Source organism: Arachis hypogaea, chromosome 15, assembly GCF_003086295.3.
Source record: "Arachis hypogaea cultivar Tifrunner chromosome 15, arahy.Tifrunner.gnm2.J5K5, whole genome shotgun sequence".
Lineage (NCBI taxonomy): Eukaryota > Viridiplantae > Streptophyta > Magnoliopsida > Fabales > Fabaceae > Arachis > Arachis hypogaea.
Window position 1 is genome coordinate 59776919 of NC_092050.1, and position 13205 is coordinate 59790123.

Here is a 13205-nt window from a genome sequence, read left to right on the forward strand (position 1 = left end):
TAGGGTAGGTTTAGTTAATTCTTCTTGGATCCAAGTTTTAATTCTTGTTTTGATTTAGTTTCTCTTTTTAATTTCTTGTTGCTACATCTCTACTCTTCAAGTTTTACTTGTCATTTTCCTTATTTTGCCATTTTTATGTTTATGAACTATTGTTGAATCTTAATTTTCTTTAATGCAATTTTATGTTTCCATGCTCTTCTATGTTTATCTGCATTGTTATTGTTGATCTCTTGCTTATGGTAGTCATGGGTTTCACTAATTCTAGCATTTTATGATGTTTACTTTTCTTGCACTCTAAGTGTTTGTTAAAATATTTCTTCTAGTTTTTGAGTAGTTCTCTTTACTCTTGGCCTAGGCTAAGGGAATTGAGTGACCTTGGGTCATTGGGTCTCATTGAATTGGTGATTTGAGAACCCTTGGTGATCAATTTGTTGTCCCTCCAATTCTAGTTAGAATTATCTCTCCAACCTTGGTTAGAATTGTCCTGCCATCCATTGTTGTAACTGCCACCTTGATTGTATCCTTGATTGGGGTGGTCATAAAAGTTATGAGTGGCTGCCACAGTGTTGTCTTTCTACTAGAGCTACGGACATTCATCAGTATAATGGATATAATCAGCACAGATCCCGCACACTCTCTGTGGGACTAACTGTTGGCTTTGCTGTACTTGTTGTTGACTAACTGCATCTGCTTCAGTAAGTTGGTCATTTCACATATACTCTGAGTCAGAGCGGTAGTCTCCTTGTTAGAAGATACCTCTGCAACAGCTTTTGACCGGCCTTGTTTCTGTATGTGATTTCTAGTAGATTCAGCCAAGTCGCTGATCAATTGCCATGCTTCATCAGTGGTCTTGTACTTTTTCATAGACCCATTGCTAGCACTTTCCAATGTGGTCTTATCTTGGGGCCTCATGCCCTGTGTGACGTAGCCGAGCAACACTATCTTGTCAATCATATGGTGGGGGCATGCTTCCAGAAGATTGTTGAAGCGCTCCCAGTATTCGTAAAGAGTCTCGGATTCGTCCTGAACAATCATGGAAATGTCTTTCCTTAGTTTGTCAGTAACTTCAGCTGGAAAGAATTTTTCCAAAAATTCTCTTCTGAGCGTATCCCAGTCAGAAACATTTTTAACAGAATAGAAGTTTCATCTGCACCATCACGCCTGACAGTAGAACATGCTGCTTGGAAATCCCTAAGGTGCTTGATAGGCTCTTGAGCAGGTAAGCCATGAAACTTAGACATCAAGTTGAGTAGTGCAGTCTTTATTTCAAAATTTGTAGCCACCGCTGAGTGATGCGCTTGAAACGGTTGCATTGTAAAATCAGGAGCTCCAGCCTCCTGGATGGTAACTCTCCTAGGCGCTGCCATGTCACCTGCACGTAAATCAACCGAATCAGTAGAACATGGGCTTGTTTCTCCCTTACGTGTCGTTTTAGATTCAACTTCGGGGAGGACTAACCGACGCCGAGCTTGCCTTATACGTGAAATAGTTCTTTCAATCTCAGGATCAAATACTGGCAAGCTTGGATCAGGAAGTGAATGCATCATTTAATAAAAGAAACATGCAGCTCATAGTAGCAAAATAAAATAAAATGCAAATAAATAAATTCCGATCAATAGCTTAGCACTCTATTGCAACTCCCCGGCAATGGCGCCAGAAATTGACATGGCAGAAATTGGCGAGTTAAGAAATTATTATGAGAGGCGCGTTGCAAGTATAGTTCTCAACCAGCCAAAATTCTGCTTATCAATTTAGAAGGGTTGTCAAAAAATTAGAATTAAAATACTGGGAGTATGAATTCCAGGTCGTCTCCCAACGAGTTGCAGAAAGATGTGCTATTTTATTAATCAGATGTTTTCTAAAATGGGTTGAGTTTGATAAACAGAAAATTAAATCAAAGAATTTAAGTAATTTAAATAAAAGCCTTAACCGGGAGTAGATTAGTTGGAAGCCCTATCCTTGATGGAGTTCTCCCAAGATCAATTTATAATTGAGGGTTGCCTGCTCAGTTATCCTTTACCAGATAAAGGAAAGTTAAGCAAGTTGGAAGTCAATTTCTATTCACAAGTTCTAATCCTCTCCCTTGGGGAGGACTAGTGTCATTGATTAGAGGGTGACCCAACGTTAAACCTAATTATAATTTTACTCTTGAGCATCCAACTCAAGGTCCTCCTTTCAATCAACTCCCAATCAAGTTATGGAACTACTCGCTCATTATGATTGTAAAATCCACGAAATAAGAAAGGAAAATAAAGAAGGACATGATGAATAATAATCAAAAAGATCAATTAAAAATAAAAATAGTTCTTGTATTAATAAATTCTAAAAATAATCCAATAGTAACTCTGAGTAAATTAAGGATATAAAAGAGTAAGTGACAAGTAAGGAAACAAACTAGAATGACGAGGTCTTGACGGAGGAAATAACTCTTCTCAATATCCCAATCCAAAAAGCAATAAAAGCAAAATCCTAAGAACTATGAATGTGTAGGGAGAAAACCTATAGGAGGAGTAAAATCAGATCTAAAACTAAAATTATGCCGAATGAATGTTGTTCTTTTGGTCTCTGCATGTTCCCTGGCTCTAATCTGCTTTTCTGGGCCGAAAACTGGGTCAAAACATGGCCCAAAATCGCCCCCAGTAAATTCTGCATATTCTGCAGATCGTGCACGTCACACGATTGTTTCATCTACGCGTTCGCGTCATCCAGCGTTTTGCCTTGCCATGCGTGCGCATCGTCCACGCCTTTGCGTCACTTGTGCAGTTTCCAATCCATGCGTTCGCGTCAGGCACTCGAGCGCGTCACTGCAATTTCCTCTATTTCGCGCGGTCGCGTGAGCCATGCGTCCGCGTCACTTCTCGCTGGTCATCTCCTCAATTTCTTGTGTTCCTTCCATTTTTGCAAGCTTCCTTTCTAATCTCCAAGTCATTCATGCCCTATAAAGCCTGAAACACTTAACACACAGATCACGGCATCGAATGGAATAAAGGAGAACTAAAATACATAATTAAAAGTCTCTAGGAAGCAAGTTTCCAGCCATGGAGTAATTTTGGGAAGGAATTGTAAACACATGCTAATTTAATGAATAAGTGGGTAAGGATTTGATAAAACCACACAATTAAACACAATATAAACCATAAAATAATGGTTTATCAATGTCCCTTTGCTTCTTTCTTGATTTTAGCATGAGGACATGCTTAGTTTAAGTGTGGGGAGATTTGATAAACCCCAATTTTGTGGTTTATCTTGTGCTTAATTTGGGGGATTTTATCACCTTTTCTTACATTTATTCAATGAAATAGCATGGTTTTGCAATTCTCCCTTGATTTGTGCTTAAATGTGAAAACATACTTTTTAGGCCTTAAAATAGCTAAATTCAATTCACTTTAATTCCATTCTATGCCTTGATGTATTTGTTGAGTTATTTCAGGTTCATAGAGCAAGTATTGGATGGAAGAACTGAGGAGAAAAGCATGCAAAGTGGGAGAACTCATGAAGAAATGAAAGAACCGTAAAGCTGTCAAGTCCGACCTCTTTGCACTCAATCGACCATAACTTGAGCTACAGAGGTCCAAATGAGGCGGCTTTAGTTGCATTGGAAAGCTAACATCCGGAGCTTCAAAATGATATAAAATTTGCCATATGTTACTTCGCGTTCAGGGGGGTGCACACGCCATGTATGCGTGCACGCCGATGCTGCCCGTGGCCCACTAAAGTGAAATCGCCCCCAGCGATTTCTGAAGCACTTTGGGCCCAACCCAGCTCATTTCTAATGCTATTTCATGCAGAATTCAAGCTTGGGCAAAGGGACGAGCAATTGTTTGAAGTGTTAGCATCATGTAGTTTAGTTTCTAGAGAGAGAAGCTCCCTCTTCTCTCTAGAATTAGGATTAGAATTTCTTATATCTAGGTTTAATTCATGCTTTGATTTACTTTTCCTTTACAATTTCTTGTTCCTCTACCCTTCCTCTCTCTAATTTTGTATTTCCTTCTTGTAATTGCTTGCTTTGTTGTTGATGCACTCTTCCTTCTTCTATTTTCTTTTAATGCAATTTATGATTCATGTTCTTTTATCATTTATTTGCTTTATTGTTGTTTAATTCCTTGTAATTGAGTAGTGTAGATTTATATCCCTTGCAATTTTACTATACTTTCCTTTTATGCCTTCCAAGTGTTTGATAAAATGCTTGGTTGGATTTTAGAGTAGAATTTTATGCTCTTGGCTTGGGAAGGTAACTTAGGAACTCTTGAGTTACTGATGTCCAAGTGATTGACGATTGGGAGCCGTTAACTCTAGATCTCACTAATTGATTTGGTGGAGAACTAGGACTTATAGACTTGGATTGACATATCTCACTTGACTTTCCTTTACTAATGGTTAGAGGATGACTTAGTGTGGTTGATCTTTGCCAATTCTCATGTTATGGTTAGTGATTAGGATAGAGATCCTTGACCACCTAACCTTGCCAAGACCTTTTTGTTAGTTTATTTCCTTTGCCATTTATATTTCCTGTCCATCATCTCAAAAACCCCAAAACACACTCCATAACCAATAACAAGGCACTTTATTGCAATTCCTAGGGAGAACGACCCGAGGTTTAAATACTTCGGTTTATAAAATTTAGGGGTTTGTACTTGTGACAAACAAATTTTTGTATGAAAGAACTATTGTTTGGTTTAGAAACTATACTTTACAATAAGAACAACATGGTTTTGTGAATTTGTCCTAATTTGTGCTTAAAAGTGAAAACATACTTTTTAGGCCCTAAAATTGCTAAATTTAATTCACTTTAATTCTATTCGATTCCTTGATATGTTTGTTAAGTGATTTTAGGTTTAGAAGGCAAAGATTGGGTTGAAGAAATGAAGAAAAAGCATGCAAAAATGGAGAATTCATGAAGAAATGGGATTTTGGTAATGTGTCTAGCGACGCGTACGCATGACCGACGCGTACTGGTGCACGAATCCCCACACTTTCATAAAACTGTACCAGCAAGTGCACTGGATCGTCGAAGTAATACCTGAGCGAGTCAGGGTTGATCCCACGAGGATTGTGATTTGAAGCAAGCTATGGTTATATTACAGGTCTTAGTCAGGCGAATCAGAAGTTTATTGGATTGAGACAAGGGCAATCAGTAATAGGAATATGATTAAGGATTGGAGTTGCTTTGTCTTTCTGAATTAACTTTGGTATTACTGTCTCCTTTGCTTGTGAATGATTTCTTCAATGGCAGGCTGTATGTAATCAACGTCTTTATTGGGAGGTCATCAATACTCCTCCAGATCTGAACCCCAGGGTTAGTGTGGATCCGTTCTGATTGAGGGTGAAGCTCGTACAATCCATTCTCCTTAATGATCCTACTCAAAGCACCACAGACAGGTCGGATCTTTCGGATAAGAGAATGCTGTATCTTTGGGTTCTATCCTCTACCACAGAGACCCTAATCTCCCCGGAAATCGGCTGAACTGGTGTCTCGAGAAGTTTCCAACAAAGTCCTGGATTAGTTATCTGAGAGATGTATAGTTAAGCTGGCGGTTCGATGCCTCCCAACAAGCGCTTCTTTAACGTCATTAGCTTGATGGTTATCTCCTTACGGAGCTAAGTATGGGCACAAATTTTTGCCCCTTATAGTGAACTTTCTTCCTGTCTTCTCATGAATGAGCTCCACATGCTCTAAAGACAGGATACGACTCACTGTATGTGGTAAGACTGGCTTCGTGATGAAGACAACTCTCATGCCAGGTGAGAGGCCTTCAGTTGGGACTTTCTTCTTAGTACCTTTGTGCTTAGAGCTTGTTGATGGCTGCCCAACACCAAACTTAGAATTGATGTTTGGGGGTTCTGTAAAGCTCTGCACAGAAAGAGAGGGTTGGAACACTAAGTGTTGTACAATTATCTCTTTTTTATTTGAGGGAGAATTGGGATGAGGTGATACGCGGAAAACTTGTCTCGCAACAAATTTCTTCGGCAAGTGTACCGAATTCGTCGTCAAGTAAAAACTCACAATAGAGTGAGGTCGAATCCCACAGAGATTGATTAATCAAGCAACTTTAATTAAAGAAATGTTCTAGTTGAGAGAATCAGAATTTGAGTTGAGAATTGCAGAAAATTAAATGGCGAGAAAGTAAATGGCAGAAACAGTAAATGCTGGAAATAAAGAGCTGAATGTAAATGGCGGAAAGTAAATTACAGAATCTTAAATGGGAATGGGGCAATTGCTCATAAAAGTAAATGGCAGAATTTAAAGAGAATGGGTAAGATCAGAAATGGGGAGTTCATTGGGCTCAGGAGATGTTGCATTCTCCGGATCAAGTTCATTTTCATCTCTTCCTTAATCAATGCATTCATTGATCTCCTTGGCAATCTTAAGTGATCGAATTACAATTCCTTGTAATTCAATCTCTCAAATCTTGACCAATAGCCAATTCCTTGGTCAATTGCTCATGAGAAGAGATGAAGTATGGTCACTGATTATACCACATGCATTTTCCAAATCAAATGTTGGAAGGATTATAGTCACATATCCATCCACACCCAATTTGGTCCAGCATGAGAAAGCATTTCTAGCATGATCCCTTCATTCCTCTTTCAAGGTTCAGAAGAGATCCAAGTATGAATAGCTTCTTTTCCAAGATAACTACCCAATTGGATGAAGATCGAAAGCTTTCTAGTAAAATCAAGAGAAAAGATAGAAGAAGGAGAATGAAAACTAAAATTGATCCATCAAATTACAACAGAGCTCCCTAACCCAATGAAAGGGGTTTAGTTGTTCATAGCTCTGGAAAATGAAAACAAAGATGGAGAATACATGCTGAAAGTAAACTAGAAGTGCAGAGAAAGTAAAATACAGAGACTAGTTCTATGCCCAAAAGCTCCCTAAAGTTTTTAGCTCCCTAACTAATTCAAAGCTACTCCTATATATACTACTCTTTTGATCTTCTAGTTGGCTCTTCAAGTCTTGGGTATGGGCCTTTGGATCCTGAGTTTGAAGCAGTTATCTTCATCACTGGGCTTAGCTTTGCTTACAGAGAGAAAGTGTGAAGTAGGCAGGGACTTTTAGCTCAGGACGTTAGTGGTGTTAAGGTTAAGTGAAAGTGTGGGTTCGAAAACGTTAGTGACAATCACCTTTTTCACTAACGTTGCTCACCCAAGTATGAGCCACGTTAACCGCAATGTTAGTAGCACAAACGTTGCCACTAACGTTGCCTCTTGGTCCTTGGCACACGTTATTGGGACTTACCTTTCCCAATAACGTTGATAAGCCTCCCCCTTCCCTACGTTAGAGTCCATGTTAACTTAGTTAACGTGGCTCTTAACGTAAGCTTGCCAATCCTTCGAGAACGTTAGTGACACTTACCTTTGTCACTAACGTTCCAATGCGCCCCTATTTCTCACGTTAGAGTCCACGTTAACTAAGTTAATGTGGCTTCTAACGTCGTCATGCTAGCCATCTCCAACGTTAGTGACAAAGGTGAGTATCACTAACGTTGGCTCATTACCTCTTTATCCACGTTAGCTTCCACGTTAACTAAGTTAACGTGGGAGTTAACGTTGCTCATGGTGGCTCTTGGTGGTTCACCCTAACGTTAGTGACAAAGGTAAGTGTCGCTAACGTTGGCGACCAATTGCTCTCTCCACGTTAGCTTCCACGTTAACTAAGTTAACATGGGAGTTAACGTGGCTTATGCAAGCTTGGCCAACGTTAGTGGCAAAGGTGAATGTCACTAACGTTGGCTTCCCTTTTGCTTCTTAACGTTAGAAGCCATGTTAACTAAGTTAACGTGGCAACTAACGTGGCCAATTATGAGCTTGGTCCGACGTTAGTGACAAAGGGGAGTGTCACTAACGTTGGCCTTATTGTCTTCTTCCACGTTAGAGTTCACGTTAACTTAGTTAACGTGACTCTTAACGTGGGCTTATGATGGCTTCGAGGGCGTTATTGGCGATTACCTTTCTCATTAACTTTGCAAGTTAGCACCCATTCCATGTTAGAGGTCACGTTAGTGGGACTAACGTGACTGCTAACGTGGTTCTTCTTTGCTTCCTTTGTCCTGAAATCAAGCAATAAAGTGCATCAAAGTTCTAGTCCAAGTCATGAGTCATGCATCATCCAATTTATCATATAATTTATGCAAAATCCTCATGAAATCATGTAAAGTGCACAATGTATGCTTGAATCAAGATGTAAGTGAATATCTACCCAAAAATAACTTATTTCTAAGAAAATGCATGAAACTACCCTAAAAACAGTAAAGAAAAGGTCAGTGAAACTGGCCAAAATGCCCTGGCATCACAACACCAAACTTAAAGCTTGCTTATCCCTAAGCAAGTGCTGAAACAAGAGAATTATGAATGGAATGCCAAGAGAAATGAGTCATTCTTGTGGAAGTCATGTCTCTGGTTTTATGGTGGTTTCATGCATAGCAACTTAGGTTCATTCCTTCACTGGCTTTCAGACCATTATCATGTCCTAGAATACTCACTGTGATTGCATCCCATGAGACTTTTATTCATTGATCCTTTTGTTGTCATTTCAGGGCTTATTTGTGTTCTTAGGCTAAGTGCTCTGTAAGGGGGCAACTCTTTAAAATAAGCTTTCAGCCAACACTCCCGAACCAGTTGGTTCAAGGTGCTAGGTGTTGAAGCACCCCTAAGGACTTACTTCCTCAAGTCTCTCCCCCATACATACACACCACAGGCACATAGTTTGTTTATTTTCTTTCCTTGAGGTCTTGGTGTCCAGCACCTCTATGGGTTACTAAATGTTCTGTAGCAAAGATTGCTCTTGATAGTGGACTTTCAGCTGATAATCCCGGGTTAGTTAACCTAAGTTACCAAGTGATAAAGCACCCCTGAGAGCTTAGTAGTCCAAGCAGATCCTTGGTACAGGAACACCACAGACACATCCCTCAATACTCAAACCCTTGGTGCCTAGCCTCTTTTCTTGCTATTTTTCTTATATTCTTCAACTTTGATTGTTCTTTCCCTTTTTCTTATTAGGATCTTGTTATTTAGCTAGTCTCATGGGGTGCGTTCAAAGCATAGTATTCATGACAGATAGTTGTCTTCCCACCTTGTGGTTGAACCATCTTAGCTAACTTATGACCACACCACAAACTCAGGAACTTACTCCATAGTATGAACTCCACTCTGGTCTTTGATAACACACATTCTCTTTTTATTTGATTAAAAAGGGGACAAGCATACAAATAAGTAAGGAGATGATGCAGTAATGACATTCAGACTAGCCAACACAGCCCTAATCAACAAAAAGTTTAAAAGACAGAATTGAAAAAGGTTCAAACTATCATTGAAGCATGTTCTATCTCATACAAGATCTTCATTATTTAAAGCATAGAAAAAGATGGACCAAAGAAGGAATTCCACCACCTTTTACTCATGTGGATGCCTATGCTCTCCCTCTTGCTTGTCCTCTTTGTGTCCTCTTGCATTTCCTCGCATCCGTGCCAATCTTGCTTGCTTCCAATCCTCAAGTGCCTTTCTCACTGATTCATGACTCTCTTCCACCCTTTGTCTTTCTTCTCGTGCTAATTCATCCCTCATTTCTTCATACCTTGCGATTCCTGGATGCAATATAGGTAGCTGTCCTACTAAGTATCCGAGCCTGGCTTGAGTGTTTATATGATGCCCAGTCTCGCTCATGTAAACTCTTTCTGCGAATGCCCTTTGCTCGTCCAATAGTTCTGCCTGTTCTATTTGTCTTCGATGCATCTCATGTATGTGTGCACCTTGATGTGCTTGGATATTGATTAGCTTCTGGAGAAATCCTTATTGTTCATTTTGCCTTTGTTCTATCATGTGGAATGTTTCACTCCATTGTTGTCCTTGACTCAGTTGCTGCTCCATCATTTGCTTTTGTCACTCCCCTTGTTGAGTCATCCATCTTGAGAGTGATTCCTCTTGCTGCCCCATCATCTGTAGTTGAAGCTCTTTCTGTGCTCCTTGGCTTTCCAAATATTGTCAGGACAGGCCATCAATGGCTTCCTGTAGTTGGTGTATATCCAAAGTGGCTGGTGCTTGCCCCTCTAAGACTTGTCCTTCTACTACTTGAGGGGCTGGCCTCTTCCTTTGCTTCCGTTGAAGCAAGGGAGATGTGGTAGCATGCATCCGTCGAACGGTTATTGGAACACCCTCTTTTATCCACACGGGGACCTCATCTTCAAACACCACCCCAGCTTTCTTGCATAGTCGGTAAATGGTGCTGGGGTAACCTAACTTTCCTCTTGAGTCGCTTTTTTCTGCCATCTTTCTAATGCCTGCAGCTATGAGTTCATGAACCTTGATCTCTCCTCCTTTGAGTATACAGTGCACCATTGTGGCTCTCTTGAGATTCACCTCCGAGTTGTTCCCTGCTGGGAGGATGGGCTTCCTTACAATTTCAAACCACCCTTTTGCTTCCGGAGTGAGGTATGCTCTCTTGATGAACCTTGGTCTTCTATCCGCATATCTTTCCCAGTCAGCTCCGGGTACACAAATGTCTTGCACAATCTGGTCATGATTGGGGTTGTTGTCCATTCTTGAATGATAACTCTCTTCTTCAAACGGTATGGACCGTAGCTTTAATGCCCTCATGACACTCATGGGACCGAAATCCACCATCTTTCCTCTCACAAAGCTTGTATATGACTCATCTGCCTTATCATATCGGACCGCATTTGCATAAAACTCTCTTACAAGATTTGTATTTACCTTAATAACCGGATCAATGAGGAGCTCCCATCTTCTCTTTTCTACCTTCTTTGTGATTTCGGGACACTCAGTTTTCCTAACTTGAAACCCCAGCTCATAAATGATCTCCTTATCCATCATCCACCCGTATTGCAATGCATGGTGCAAGCTTCTAAATCTCTTTTCATCATACGAGTGTTGCTCTATAGGTTCCTTTCCCTTCCTTCTTTTAGAGCTCGAAGATGCCATGAATGAGGGTTAATGTGTGAAGGTGGTAAGGGTGTGGAGATTTTTGGTTGCTTAGGGTTGAATGCAATGAAGGGAGTGAGGGGGAATGTTTTCAATGGGGTAGGAGGTGCTTTGTCCCGAAATGGAGAGGTGTGAAGATTGGGCGTGGAGTGTGAAGGTGGGGTACGGAACAAGGATCACTTATATAGAGAAGTTGTGAGTGAATGGAAGGTGTGGATTGATGGAGTGGTTGCTTGATGGACGGTTGGGGTTGTGCATGGAGAAAGGACAAGGATCATCACTTTATGATGGAGATTGCTCGGTCTTCAAGGGTCCCATTCTTTTCTATGTTGCATGGCAATATTTTCCAATGCGTTCCCTTTTGAGAAGAAGTGTGTAATCCCTCTTCATGAAGTGGCCGAACCTTCTTCATTTAATTGTCCAATCAATCCTCTCCAATGCTCCTTTTCTTTTCCCTATAAAAATAAAATAAAAAAATCAATATCATAAAAAAAAAGATTTAAACTTTACGGCTAGAATAATAAGGAAAAAGAATTAGATTGTTTATTCATGAATACCAACTAACTAACTAACTGTGCATCCTTATATGCATATTCGTGGCACCTTGGGTGACACCAAACTTAGTTTGGAGCATTGTGATGAAAAATTCTTTGTTCAAAGCTCCAAGACTAGCATGCTCTGAGTTGCATTTATACTTTCTTGGCATGCTTTGAACACCCATCTTGTTCTTCACTATATACTACATAACAAGGATTTCACCAAGTGTTAGTCAAGTTTGGGTTGGAATTCATAAAAATTGACTTATTAACTATTTTCTAAAAGTATATAAAACATGGGTTGCCTCCCATGAAGCGCTTCTTTAGAGTCACTAGCTTGACGTTTCGCCTTCATCAGGGAGGTCGATAGTGCTTCAAGTCTTCTCCTCTGGCAGTAGACCTATATCCAATAGTTGTATCAATGATCTCTACATGTTCCAAGGAGAGAACTCTGTTGATAGCGAAGACCTTAGGTAGCTGAGATGGCACAGTGGGGAGATCAGGGGGGATATCTGGGAAGTAAACTGAGATCACTTTATCCCCTGGAGAGAAGTCCTCTGTAGGGATCTTTTTGTTCCTCCACCTCCTTGGTACCTTTTCTTTGTTCCTTGTGATGTTGTCTTACTCTTTGTGGCCTCTTCTTCTAAAGGAATTTTGATGTTGTCTTCACATGCCTCTGGTGGTTTAGGTTCCTCCAGCTTTTCCTTGAGCTGTGACAGCTGCTTGTTTCCTTGTCCATCAACCAAGGGAATCTCCGGATGAGCTTGTTGTTCTTCAGTACTCATCTCTTCCTTCAGTATCTCACTGTGATCCTTCCTTGGTTCCTTGTTCTCTTGATCTGCTTCTTGTGATGTTTGAAAACAGTGAAGGCGAGCTGTTCATCATGGATCCTCAAAATTAGCTCCCCTCGCTCCACATCTATGAGTGCTCTGGCTGTAGCTAGGAATGGTCTTCCCAATATGATTGGGTGAGTGTGACTCTCTTCCATGTCCAATATGACAAAGTCTGTTGGGAGGAAGTATTTCCCAACCTTTACCAACGCATTTTCCACCACTCCTATTGCTTGTTTTTGAGTTTTGTCAGCCAGCCTGATGACTACATCTGTGGGCATTATCTCATTGATCTGCAGCCTTTTCACAAGGGCCAAGGGCATTAAGTTGATGCTTGCTCCCAAATCGCAGAGTGCTCTATCAAACATTGTTTCTCCTATGGCACAGGGTATGTGAAAACTCCCTGGGTCCTTTCTTTTTGTAGGCAACTCTGGTTGAATGAGTGCGCTGCACTCCTTGTTCATCACTATAGTTTGGCCTCCCTTGAGTGAGCTTTTTCTGGGAAGCAGTTCCTTCATATACTTGATGTATACAGGCATTTGTTGGATGGTCTTGATGAATGGTATGTTTACATGCAGAGATGCAAACAAGTCAAGAAATCTTGAGTATATTCTCTTCTCCACAGCACCATTGAGTAGTTGGGGAAAGGGTGCATAGAGTCTCAGCAGCTCTTGTTGTGAGATTTTTGGTTCTTGGTGATCTTTTTCCTTCTCCTCTGCTGAGGTATCTCCAGGTTGTTCTGACGGCTTGTTTGGCTTGTCCTCAGTCTCCTTATCACTTATAGTGACCATCTTGCAATCTTCCCATCTTACTTTCTTTGTTTCTCCTCTCGGATTTTTCTCTGTGTCACTTGGGAATCCATCTGTAGGTTTGGAAATTTGCTCAGAGAGATACCCTACTT